The sequence below is a fragment of the Saccopteryx bilineata genome, chromosome 6 (genome assembly GCF_036850765.1).
Source record: "Saccopteryx bilineata isolate mSacBil1 chromosome 6, mSacBil1_pri_phased_curated, whole genome shotgun sequence".
NCBI classification, from domain to species: domain Eukaryota; kingdom Metazoa; phylum Chordata; class Mammalia; order Chiroptera; family Emballonuridae; genus Saccopteryx; species Saccopteryx bilineata.
In genome coordinates, this window is record NC_089495.1 from 67,314,663 (window position 1) to 67,327,321 (window position 12,659).

Consider the following 12,659-nt stretch of genomic DNA (forward strand, 5'->3'; position numbering starts at 1 on the left):
GAAAATTTTTATATATATAATTTATATATATATAATTGGTTATAAATTATTTTCTGCATTAAATATTAAAATATTTGAGTATTTAATTTGTGTGTAGGATTTTTATGATTTTGAAATATTTTTCATTCTCATGTGAAGAACAAAGGATTTTGTTGTCTCAAAGGGCAACCCAGGTTTTAATGACCATATTTCCCATGTATGAGATGCACCTTTTCCAAAAATTTTGGGGCATAAAAACTGGGTGCATCTTATACAGTAGTTGTAGATTTTTATTCTTGCATTTTCCACTTTTTCACATTTATTGTGTCTGTGCTAATTGTTTCACACTTGCTACCCATATATTACTATAGGTTACGTTTTGCCACGTTCTGCCCAAAAATGACTCAGAAAAGATTTTCATACAATGCTGAATCCAAGCTAAAAGTGATCTAGTTTGGTCCCTGGCTAGTTGGCTCAGTGGTATAGCATAAGCCCAGTGTGTGGATATCCCGGGTTTGATTTTCAGTCAGGGCACACAGGAGAAGTGCCCATCTGCTTCTCCACCCTTACCCCCCTCCTTTCTCTGTATCTCTCTCTTTCCCTCCTGCAGCCAAGGCTCCATGGGAGCAGAGTTGACCAAGGAGCTGAGGACAGCTTTATGGTCTCCACTTCAGGCTCTAGAATTGCTCTGGTTGCAGCAGAGCAAAGCTCCAGATTGGCTAAGCATTGCCCCCTGGTGGGCATGCAGGGAGATCCTGGTCCAGCTCATGCAGGAGTCTGTCTGCTGCCCCCTACTTCTCACTTTGGAAAAATATAAAAAAAAAAAAAACAATAAAAAAGTGATGCAGTTTACAAAAGTGAATGAAAATTGTGCTACTGAACATAAAGTTGGTCCTCCTCCAACTGAGAAATTAATCCGAGACTGGTGAATACAAGTGAACATGAAAAGAGCCATTATACAATTTTTCTAGCTTGTTGTGCAACAGTCCCAAGCTGCATCCTATGTTGATTTTCAAACACAAAATAATGCCAAAATAAAACATTTCTTGAGGAGTGATTGTACACATTCATAACAAGTGTTGGATGGATCAAGATGGGATAAAGATCTGGTTTGAGAAAATTTGGAGAAGGAAACCAGTTGGGCCCTTATGCAAACCTGTCCTATTGGTGTTTGATCAGTTCAGGACACACATAACAAAAAACACAAAGATTGCTGTAGAGCAAAAAACAAACTTATCATCATGCCTGGAAGCTTGACATCCCAGCTCCAACCACTTGATGTCAGCATTAACAAACCCTTCAAAACTGCCAAAAGAGATGAATAGAACCAATGGATGAAGTCTTCTGGGGACAATTTGACACCAGCAGAAAGAGCGAAGAAACCAACTATAGGAGAAGTTTGGACCTGAGTGAAAAGATCCTAGAATAATATCAGATTGTGATTGTTTCCTGACCACAAGTGGAGCAGTGGATAGAGCATTGGACTGGAATACGGAGGACCCAGGTTTGAAACTCTGAGGTCACCAGTTTGAGTGCAGACTCATCTGGTTTGAGCAAGTCTCACCAGCTTGAGCTCAAGGTCACTGACTTGAGCATGGGGGTCAGTAGGTCTACTATAGCCCTCTGGTCAAAACACATATAAGAAAGCAGTCAATGAACAACTAAGGTGCCACAACAAAGAGCTGATGCTTCTCATCTCTCTCCCTTCCTGTCTGTCTATCCTTATTTGTCTCTCTCTCTCTCTCTCTCTCTCTCTCTCTCTCTCTCTCTCACACACACACACACACACACACACATACACACACACTGATTTAGATGATTGTCAAGTCATTTTAGAAGTGTGGCATTTCAAATGCCGTAAATGAAACTGAGAATGAGACAATCTATCAATACTGTGATTCATCATCAGACACAGATGAGGACAAGCTAATGGATGGAAGTTTTGACAGTGATGAGTAGTTGTATGAATTTTATAATGAATAAAACTTGAGTTTAATAACTTTATGTAATACATTTTTTTTTCAAATTTCAGGCCCAAAAATGAAGGTGTGTCTTATTCATGGGTAAATACTGTAAAAAGGTTTTAGGTTAGTTTTCTCTTTTAGACTTACTGGGAGAAACAGAAAGTTGAGGAGGAAAGAGATATTGCATGGGGAAAATATAGAATAAGAATGGTAATACAATTAGTATAGGAACAAATCTAACAAATTCTTTGTAATACCAGTAGTAAAAGAGAATGCATTTTCTTCATTGAAAACATTATTTTTCTAGTTTATATACTACAGATTTTTTACTCTGATTTGTTCCTTTGCTTTCCAGGCTTATAGCTTAACTTTTACTCTCTCAGATTTCATTTTCTTGCTCTCTAAGATTTCATCATATGTTTTCTGGGAGCCAGGTTTTCTATTACTTAGACTAAAAACAAAAACAAAAACAAAAACAAACAAACAAAAAAAACTCCTGGAGCCTGATTGTGGTGGCACAGTGGATAGAATCTCCACCCTGGATGCTAGGATTCCTGATTGGAAACCCAGAGGTCACTGGCTTGCATGTAGGCTCCTTGGCTCAAACATGGGCTGGTCTACTGGGGCATGGAGCTACTGGTTTATGCATGGAATCATCCACATGATCCCAAGGCCACTGGTTCAAGCCCAGAGGTTTCTGGCTTGAAGCTCAAGGTTGCTGGTTTGAGCAAAGGGTCTCTGGCTTGACTTGAGTTTCCCCACACACCCCATTAAGGCGTGTATGAGAAGCAATCAGTGAACGACTAAAGTGAAGCCTCTACAGGTTGATGCTTCTCAACTCTGTCCTCCCGACCTCTCCCCTCCTTCTCTCAAATCAATAAAAAAGAGAAAGTCCTGGAGCCTTAAAGAGTGTTACTAAGAGAAACCAGAGGATGGTACTCAGTAGGTATTTAGGTTGTACTCATATTTGATTGATATTCTGGCAGAAATATTTAAAAAAATAAAATAGAGATTTCTGTTGAAATAATGACATAAAGATATAAAACATCAGATTAAAAGGTAACTAGAGTGTCAAATAGAATATATAAGAAGAAAACTTAGCCTGACCTGCAGTGGATAAAGCATCAACTTGGGATGCTGAGGAGTCAGGTTTGAAATGTCAAGGTTACCAGCCTCATCTGGCTTGAGTATGAGGTCACTTGTTTGAACTCATAGGTCACTGGCTTGAACCCAAGGTCACTGACTTGAACAAATGGTCTTAGTCTCCACTGGAGCCACCCTGTATCAAGGCACATTTGAGAAAGCACTCAATGAAAAACTACTGTGCTGTAACACAGAATTGATGCTTCTCATCTCTCTTCTTTCTTGTATGTCTGTCCCTGTCTTTCTCTCCTGTGAGTTCAGTGTCCAAGCTAAAAAAAAAAAAAAATCTAAATACAGACTTGATATAGTAGAAATATAATGTATCAAGAGACAGTTCTGAAGACTTGAAACAGAAAGGAATTTAATAAAATTAAAAATTGGTATTCTTAAAAAAAACACTGGATCCATAAAATTATTGAATTAATATTTACAATGTTTAGAAGTTAAAAAAGTATTATTTTTAATATGGTATAGTCCAGGCATGGCCAACAGTTTATGCCCCTGGTCCAGATCAGAAAGAAAACCTTTTCATGGGCCGGATGAAATATTAAAATTAAAAAATGTTAAATACAAAACGATTCATTTAAGTAAATAAAATTTTATTATGTAATTTGTTTATGAATAAATGTAAGTAATTTAGTACAACAAATTAACAAAAAAAATTAATGTGATGTGTTGAGGTGCTTTGCATCACCTATTACTTTTTTAATATCTGGCTCTATACTTGTAGTAGCTATTCTTAACACAGCCTCCAAATGTAAATCATTCAATCTTGATCTTGTACTTTTATTTAGATTCAATAAAGAAAAAGTTTGTTCAAATATATAAGTTAAGCTGAAGATTACTAAATATTTCTTGGCAAGTTTTTTTTTAATTTTCATATTTTCCATTATTCAATTGCTTATAAAAATTGCACAGGCAAGTAAAAAAGTTGTAAATCTTTATAATGGAATTTTTTTAAAAAATAAAGAAGTATCATGAATCCATTTGATCAATTATTGGAAGTTAACCCTAGATTAGTCACACGTGGAATTTTTTTCTGTGTATCACTATCTTCTTAAATATCTCAATTTCCAATAATGGAAGATGCTTCTGCTTCTGAGTAGCTGAAATTTTAACTTTCATTGTTGTACAATGGTTAGATATCATAGTTTATGTATAACAATTTGAAAGTACCAGTTACTTTATTTCCACAGTGTGTCGTGCAAAGAATATTAAAAATTTAATCGCAGGCCGCATAAACTCATTATATGGGCCAAATGTGACCTGCGGGCCGTTTGTTGGCCATGCTTGGTATAGTCACTATAAAATGAATGCATAACTTGACCACAAAAATCCTCCAATATTAAACAATGAATATCATATAGACTATATTACCTATTATAAAATTGCAAGGTACAAACAAATGGAAACATCAAAAATATCTTATTTGTGAAAAGAGTAAGTATTCTACAGGTGAAGAAGTAAAATATATTAAGAAAAGATTATAAAATACTTAGAACTGAATTACTGTAACAATATGTAGGAAACAGAAAAATTTTAACTTGAAAAATGTTTTCTAGAAATCAAAAATGTTTGGAAACCATGATTTCTGTCTTTAACTCCAAAGGATTAAATCCAAAAATATTTAACTCCAAAATATTTAAAAAAATACACCCCTTGAAAATGAAATAAAAAACATAAATCAATGAAAGAGTTAGGGTTGTTGTATGATTAGAGTTGAACATGAACTGTTAGCAAGACAAAAAATTAATGGTTTTTTTTTGGGGGGGAACAAAAAACATTTAGATATTTGTTTAAAATATTAAGTAGTTCTTGAAGATTTTATAGATGACACACATCAAAATAGTTCAATTTTAATAGAACCTAAGTAAGTAAATTGGAGAAAAGATTTAGGCACAGAAAGTATAAGTGGAAAATAGAGGGTAAATCACAGTTTTTAATGGTTTATCAAATATATTTTACTTTTCACCAGAAAATTTCTTTTAGAAATATTCTAAAACTAAATCAAAAGTTCTCATATATCATGATTGAAAAATAAATAATTTTTACTCTATTGCAAAATATTTTGGAATTTATTTAACTAACAAAATTAGTAGTAATCTCAAATCAGTGACGCTTGTCTTATATCAATGCTGTAGGTATTTTGATAAAATACATATTTTTATTTCCATCTATATAATCATCTACCTATCAGTCTGCCTCTTCTACCCAGGTAAAAAAGAAAGTTAAATCCTTAAATTCAACAATAAAGCAAAATTCAGACAAATAAGACTTGGTAAGCACTTCAATTGAATCTGTATTCAAATAGTATATCTCAAATAATTTTGTATGGACATTATTCTCATTATATTTTTCTCCTCCTAAGAGAAAGAAATACTGTTATGTTGGCAGAATCTTCAACAAATGCTTTATTAAACACAGAAACAATTATTTCTCTGAAACTTTCATTCACTTGTCAAAATTATGTCTATATTATTTTGCTGCTAAATTTCAGACAGATTACTTGGTATTGTTGCTAAATAGAATCAGGAGGAGAAAATTCAATTTAGTTTAAATTATATTTTCAAGAGAATAAGAGAAAATAAATATTAATTTAGGTCCTGGCTGGTTAGTTCAGTCAATCTAAATGTCATCCTAAAACACTAAGGTTGTGGGCTTGATCCCCAGTCAGGACACAACTAAGTGGAACAACAAATGAATGCTTCTATCTCTCTCTTATTTTCTCTCTATATCTCTAAAATAAATCAATAAGAAATTCTGAAATGTATATGTAAGAAATGAATTTATTATAAATGCAATATGTGATGCACATTACATTCAGATGACTTATTTATCTTATAACTGAAAGTTTAGACCTTTTAACCATATTTAATCATTATCCTCACCTCCCCAACTCCTCTATTTGGCAACCACTAAATTTGTTCTTTGTTTCATAATTATTTTTTAAGATTCTACCTTTAAGAAAGATCATAAGAGATTTGTCTTTTTTTTTTTTTTTTGTATTTTTCTGAAGCTGGAAACGGGAAGAGACAGTCAGACAGACTCCCGCATGCGCCCGACCAGGATCCACCCGACACGCCCACCAGGGGCAACGCTCTGCCCACCAGGGGGCGATGCTCTGCCTCGAACAGAGCCACTCCAGTGCCTGGGGCAGAGGCCAAGGAGCCATCCCCAGCGCCCAGGCCATCTTCGCTCCAATGGAGCCTTGGCTGCGGGAGGGGAAGAGAGAAAGAGAGGAAGGGAGGGGGTGGAGAAGCAAATGGGCGCTTCTCCTATGTGCCCTGGCCGGGAATCGAACCCGGGTCCCCCGCACGCCAGGCTGACGCTCTACCGCTGAGCCAACCGGCCAGGGCGAGATTTGTCTTTTTTGTCTGACTTATTTCATTTAGCATAATGAATAAATTATGATTTATTCATTATGCTAAATGAATTCATACATGCTTCAAGATTCATACATGCTATTGAAAATGGAAGGATTTTTTTTTATATATTGCTAAAAAGTATTTCATTATGTAGGGTAGGACAAAAGTAGATTTACAGTTGTGAGTACGTAAAACAGTGTTTTGTCTTGCATTATTATTTATTAATTATTGTATGATTTTCCAGATAAACAACTGTAATTTTACTTTTTCCCCACCTTAAATATATATATATGTGATATATCACAAATGTATATATAAATATTAAATTTTATTTATCCATCATTTGACAATAGACACTCTGATGTTTCCATGTCTTAGCTATTGTAAATAATGCTGCAATGAACATAAAGGGCAGGTAGCTTTTTGATATCATGATTTTATTCCTTTGGATATATGTCCTAAGCATTATTGTATTACATATTTAGTTTATTTTTAATTTCTGGGAAACCTAATACTGTTCTTCATAGTGGCTGCACCAATTTATAGTCTACTAACAGTGCACAATAGTTCTCCTCCCCCAATTTTTGTCAATACTTGTTATACCATGTCTTTTTAATGACGGCTATTCTAACAGGTATGGGGACATATCTCATTGTACACTGTTCACAAAAATTAGGAAACCAGGGAATGTGCAGATACTCCAGTACTTTCAGCCTTTTGAATAGTGCATTTTTACCAATGAAATAAAAGTTGGTTTTGCATCTCATTTGCATAATTGAACAACTTTCTTTGACTTGTCGTTTGCTCTTCTGATATTCTTGTTTAATAAAAAAAAATCAAATACTTTTTTTATCACTTTATATTCATTTTTAATATCCCCTAATTTTTGTAAGAAGTATAGTTTTGACTATATGATTAGCAATGTTGAAAGCATTCCTTTATGTACCTGTTGGATATTTGTATGTAATCTTTGGAAATATGTTTATTCAGTTCCTCAGCCCATTTTTAATGCGATTGTGTGGTGTTCTTTTTCTTTTATGGAATTGTGCAAATTTTTTACACTAACCTCTGGTCAGATATATGACTTACAAATATATTTTCTCATTTCATAGGTCACTTTTTCATTTTCTCAATGGTTTCCTTTGCTGTGCAGAATTTTTATAGTTTGATGTAGTCCCACTTATTTATTTTTTGCTTTTGTTGCTTTGATCTTTGGGGTCAAATGAAAAAAAATCAAGGAGCTGACCCCTATGGTTTATTCTAAGGGGGTTATGTTTTTAAGTCTTACATTCAAGTATTTAATCCATTTTGAGTTTATTATTATATATGGAATAAAATAGTTTCATCCTTTTGCATGTGGCTATAAAGTTTTTCCAACACCATTTATTAAAGAGACTATCTTTCTCCTTGTGTATATTCTTGGCTCCTTTGTCATAAATTTATTTGACCCTATATAGGTAGGTTTATTTGGGAGTTCATTCTTATTTTATGACAGAGACAGACAGAGAGAGAGACAGATAGGTACAGACAGACAGGAAAGGAGAGGGATGAGAAGCATCAACTCTACGTTGGAACACCTTAGTTGTTTGTTGATTGCTTTCTTATGTTTGCCTTAACTGGGGGGTCACAGCAGACCCAGTGACCCCTTGCTCAAACTAGCAACCTTAGGTTCAAACTAGTGAGTTGTGCTATAACCAGATGAGCCTGCACTCAAGCCAGTGACCTCAGGACTTCAAACCTGGATCCTCTGCATTCCAGTCTGATGCTCTATCCACTGTACCACTGCTTTGTCAGATTGGAGTCCATTCTTTTTAAGTAAGATTGTCACCATCTTCTATGTCTATTTCTTTCTCAACTTGATGAAAAAGGTATATATGGGTGCTATGATAGTTTATCTTATATGTCTACTTGTCTGGGTTAAGGGATTTCCAGAGAGGTGATAATATACATATATATTTTTGCGTATGTATATGAAGGTGTTTCCAGATAGATTAGAATTGGGACAGGTGACTGAATGAAGATCACCCTTGTCAATGGAAGTGGGCATTATCTAATATGTTTAGGGCCTCAGTAGAAGAAGCAGAAGAAAGAAGAATTTACTCTTTGTTTGAGGTGGGATGTCCATCTTCTGCTGTCCTCAAATTTCAGCACACTTTGGCTTTTTGATGCATCCAAATTGACATTATTAGCTACCCTGATTCTCAGGTCTTAGTGTTTAAATTGCATCTAAATCACTGGCTTTCCTGGCCCTTCCACTTGCAGAGAAATCATAGCACTTCTCAGCCTCCATAGTTGCATAGCTCAGTCCCTCATAATAAATCTCTTTCTATATATTAATGTCTATATCTATGTCTATATCTACATATTTTATTGGTTCTTTTTCTTTGTATGACCCTAGTTAATACAGCTCCATTCTCCTTACAGTCAACCAAAAAAAAAAAAAAAAACTTTAAGGGGCTCATTGAAAACTTAAATGAGCCCTGCAGTTTTATTGAGTGTTGTTTTAAAAATCTACGGGTGGAAAACTGACTGAAGTGACCTACAAAGGTTTAGTAATTAAGTCTTAACATATCCCCTCACTTCTGACAGGACAAAATTAAGGACTCCATAGAAGAGTACAATTGAAGTTTCTTTGGATCATAATAAAACATTAAGCAAAATCGGGTTTGTAACTGTCACCAGAGAAAGCCAAAGTCTAAGGGAGCTTCCTCCATCCTCGACTTTTGTAATGCTCATGAGAAAGAATGCAGGCAAGAGACAAGGTGCAGAATTCAAGCAAGACAAGCAGGTTATATTAAGCAAAGCTATAAACTTGGCACAAGGCATGAGCAAGCAAACTCAGCTAGTCTGAGTGCTTCTACCTATTGGGATCTTAGAGATTATATAATTTTTAGCTGTGAATTTCAAGGTTCCCTTTCCCTGGTATTGAAACTAACATACAAGGTTTCAAGTCTCTTCTCTCTCTCTCTCTCTTTCTCTCTCTCTCTCTCTCTCTCTCTCTCTCCCCTCCCCTCCTGCTGCTACCTGGGTCAATTGGAGCATGTTGGCTCCGGGAGCTGAGGAAGGCTCCATGGCCTCTTTCTCAGGTGCTAAGAAGGGCTCAGTTGCTGAAAGACAGAACAAAGCCTCAAATAGACAGAGCAATGCCTCCTAGTGGACTTGCCTGGTGAATCCCAGTGGGGGCACATTCTAGATAGAGCCTTTTCTTCTGCCTCCCCTCCTCTCACTGAATAAAAAAGAAATAAAAAGAAAATGACTATGATTATGACAGTTCAGTAGTCATTGTAATTGCTTAAATACCCTCGTGCTTGGAGCTTAAATGCAGGAAGTCATTCCATTACTTATGAGAGTATACAGTATTGTGGATCTCCATCTAGTGGCAAGGAAAAAATTGGCTCAGGGAGTGAGTTTAAAGAAAAGTTGATTCTTTATGTGTCAATAAAGTCCCTGCAACAAATTTTTTATACTTATACTTAAGCTACAATGTTGTGAATTCTTTCCTTTTTATTAGCTGTGTTTAACTTTATTTGTTTGTTAGTTTATCATCTGACACCTAGAGTGAATAAGGAAATTGGACTACAGAGAGACAAATGGATAAAAAGTAAGGCAACATGCCTACACTTGCTGAAAACCTGAAAATAAAAACTCATTTTCAACAAAGTAGATTCTTTAGATTATCTAGAAAGAATTTAGTGATTCTTTGAGTAAACCACCGTTGACGGAACTCAGAAAAAAGTAAAATTAAAAATTTCACAAACTTTTCTTTCCCATTTGCTTAATCAGTTTTTATTAAAATAAGTATTACTATGGATTACAATACAAGTAAATGTATTCTTTTAAAAAGGACACATCAGTGAATATATATACATACAGATAGATGATAGATACATAGATAGATAGATAGATAGATAGATAGATACATACATAGATAGATATCCATCTATCTGTCTATAGATAGATAGATAGACAACTAAGTAACTATCACCACAATTAAGATACTGATTATAGTCATCTGACAATCTTGGTGATTATCTCTCTTACACTACACATGTCAGAATAAGCTTTGTGTCACAATAAACACAATAAAAAGATTTGTCTTTTTAAATGTTCCATATAAATAGAAAGATACAGTATATACTCTTTTCTATTTCTTTTTTTTCACTTTGTACATCCTTGTTATATCCTGCATCAACAGATCATTTGTTTTATTAGTATTATTATATTATATGAATAGATCAAAATTTGCTTAGCTATTCTCCTAATGATAAACATTTTTTTTTGTTTCTAGTTTGAGCTATTTTGAGTAAATCTTCAATAAAATTTTTTGTACAGGTATTTGTAAAAATATTTTTATTCATCTTAGATAAATATTTGAGTAAAACTGCTAAAATTACAGTATGTTTAATTTTATTAAAATGATTACTTTTTTGCTAAGTGTGTATTTTACTTATTTAATTGAATAATGTAGGGAGGACCTCTAAATACAATATCAAATGAGAATGGTAAGAGGTGCTCACTTCAGCAACACATATACTAAAATTGAAATGATACAGAGAAGATTAGCATGGCTCCTGTGCAAGGCTGACACACATATTCATGAATCATTCTATATTTTTGAGGGTTTTTTTCTTTAAAAGAATGGTGAGAAAAAGTATCCTTCCCTTGTACTCAATTATTCTTCCTTCCTTCTTCCCTCCCTCCTTCTTTCCCTCCCTTTCTCTCCATCTTTTCCTTCCTTCCTTCCTTCCTTCCTTCCTTCCTTCCTTCCTTCCTTCCTTCCTTCCTTCCTTCCTTCCTTCTTTCCTTCCTTCCTTCACCTATATATGCTGTCATTGTGTAAAAAGTTAAGTCTGAGTAATCTAAAAATATAGAAAATTAATGATAAATTAGCCTGTTATAAATCACATTTTGTATATGAGAAGAAATTAAAAACAATTTGAAAATGGAATAAAAATAAAAATAATTAATTCAAAATAGCATCCAAAATATTAAATACTTAGGGATGGGTTTTAACAAAATACATGCATGGCCTCTGCTCTGATATGTACAAGTCATGGTTATGAGACATTTAAAATATCCTAAATAAATATATGGAAGCATATGAGTTATTCATAGGTTGGCAAGTTGATATTGTTAGGATATCAAGTTCAATCAAGTTTCTGAATAAATTCAAAATAACCCTAATCAAAATTTTTGTAGAAATATGCATACAATTCCCAAATACATATAAAACTGCAAAGGACTGAGAATAACCAAACTGATTTAGAAATAAAAAGAACATGGAGAATTTATACTATGTGATTAAAACTTATAATAAAGGTACAGTAATTAAGACATTGTGATATGGCTTGAGGATATACATATAGATCAATAAGATAGATTAGAGTGTATACAGATGCATTCTACATGTATCAATGAAAATCAAACACATTGCCACGGAAATTCAATGAAAGGAAAGGCTAATTATTTCAACCATGCTGATGGAACAACTTGATATTCACATGTGGGAAAAACAAAACTATGTTACCTCATATAATGAACATAGATTTAATTGTCCTCATTTATAGACCTGAGAAGTGAAAGTTAAATTTATATTTCTTGATTAAAACATAAGAGAAAATGTCTGTGATCCTAAAATAGACAAAACACACTGACGGGTTCAAAAAATGATAATATGGGCTTCAAAAAATTAAAATTTCTGCATTTTGTAAATGCAGAACATTACAAATGAAAAAGAAAGTACAGACTGTGACAGAATATTTGCTAATGACTTGTATCTGTAATACATAAAGAACTTTTTTATCTCTATAATAAGAAGACAAACCTCCCAATTAAAATCTGGCAAAGAATTTGTACACCAAAGAACATATGTTAATGGCAAGTAGCACTGGAATACTGCCTACCTTAATTAGTCATTAGGAAAATGCATATTATAACCACAATTAGATCCCTCTACACAGTGCCAGAATAGCTAAATTTTAAAAGAAAGAAAATCAAGTGTTGGTAAGTATATAAAGTTCTTGTACATTGCTGATTAGAATCTAAAATGGCATGAGCATTTTGAAAAATATTTTGGCGATTTTTTAATAAAATTAAATTTACTGTAAATTTACTCTCGAATATTTACCTAAGATGAGAAAATATATATATTTTTACAAATACACAAAAATTTTTGAAAGTTTATTCATAATAGCTAAAAAATAGAATC

At 33.8% G+C, this 12,659-nt stretch overlaps 1 non-coding gene across 1 annotated transcript; it reads left to right on the forward strand.

Moving 5' to 3' along the window:
- Window positions 1–10,960: 10,960 nt before the first annotated feature.
- On the forward strand, window positions 10,961–11,067 carry LOC136309730 (U6 spliceosomal RNA). Its single transcript, XR_010726381.1, has one exon. It is a non-coding gene; the product is annotated as a U6 spliceosomal RNA (small nuclear RNA).
- Window positions 11,068–12,659: the final 1,592 nt, after the last annotated feature.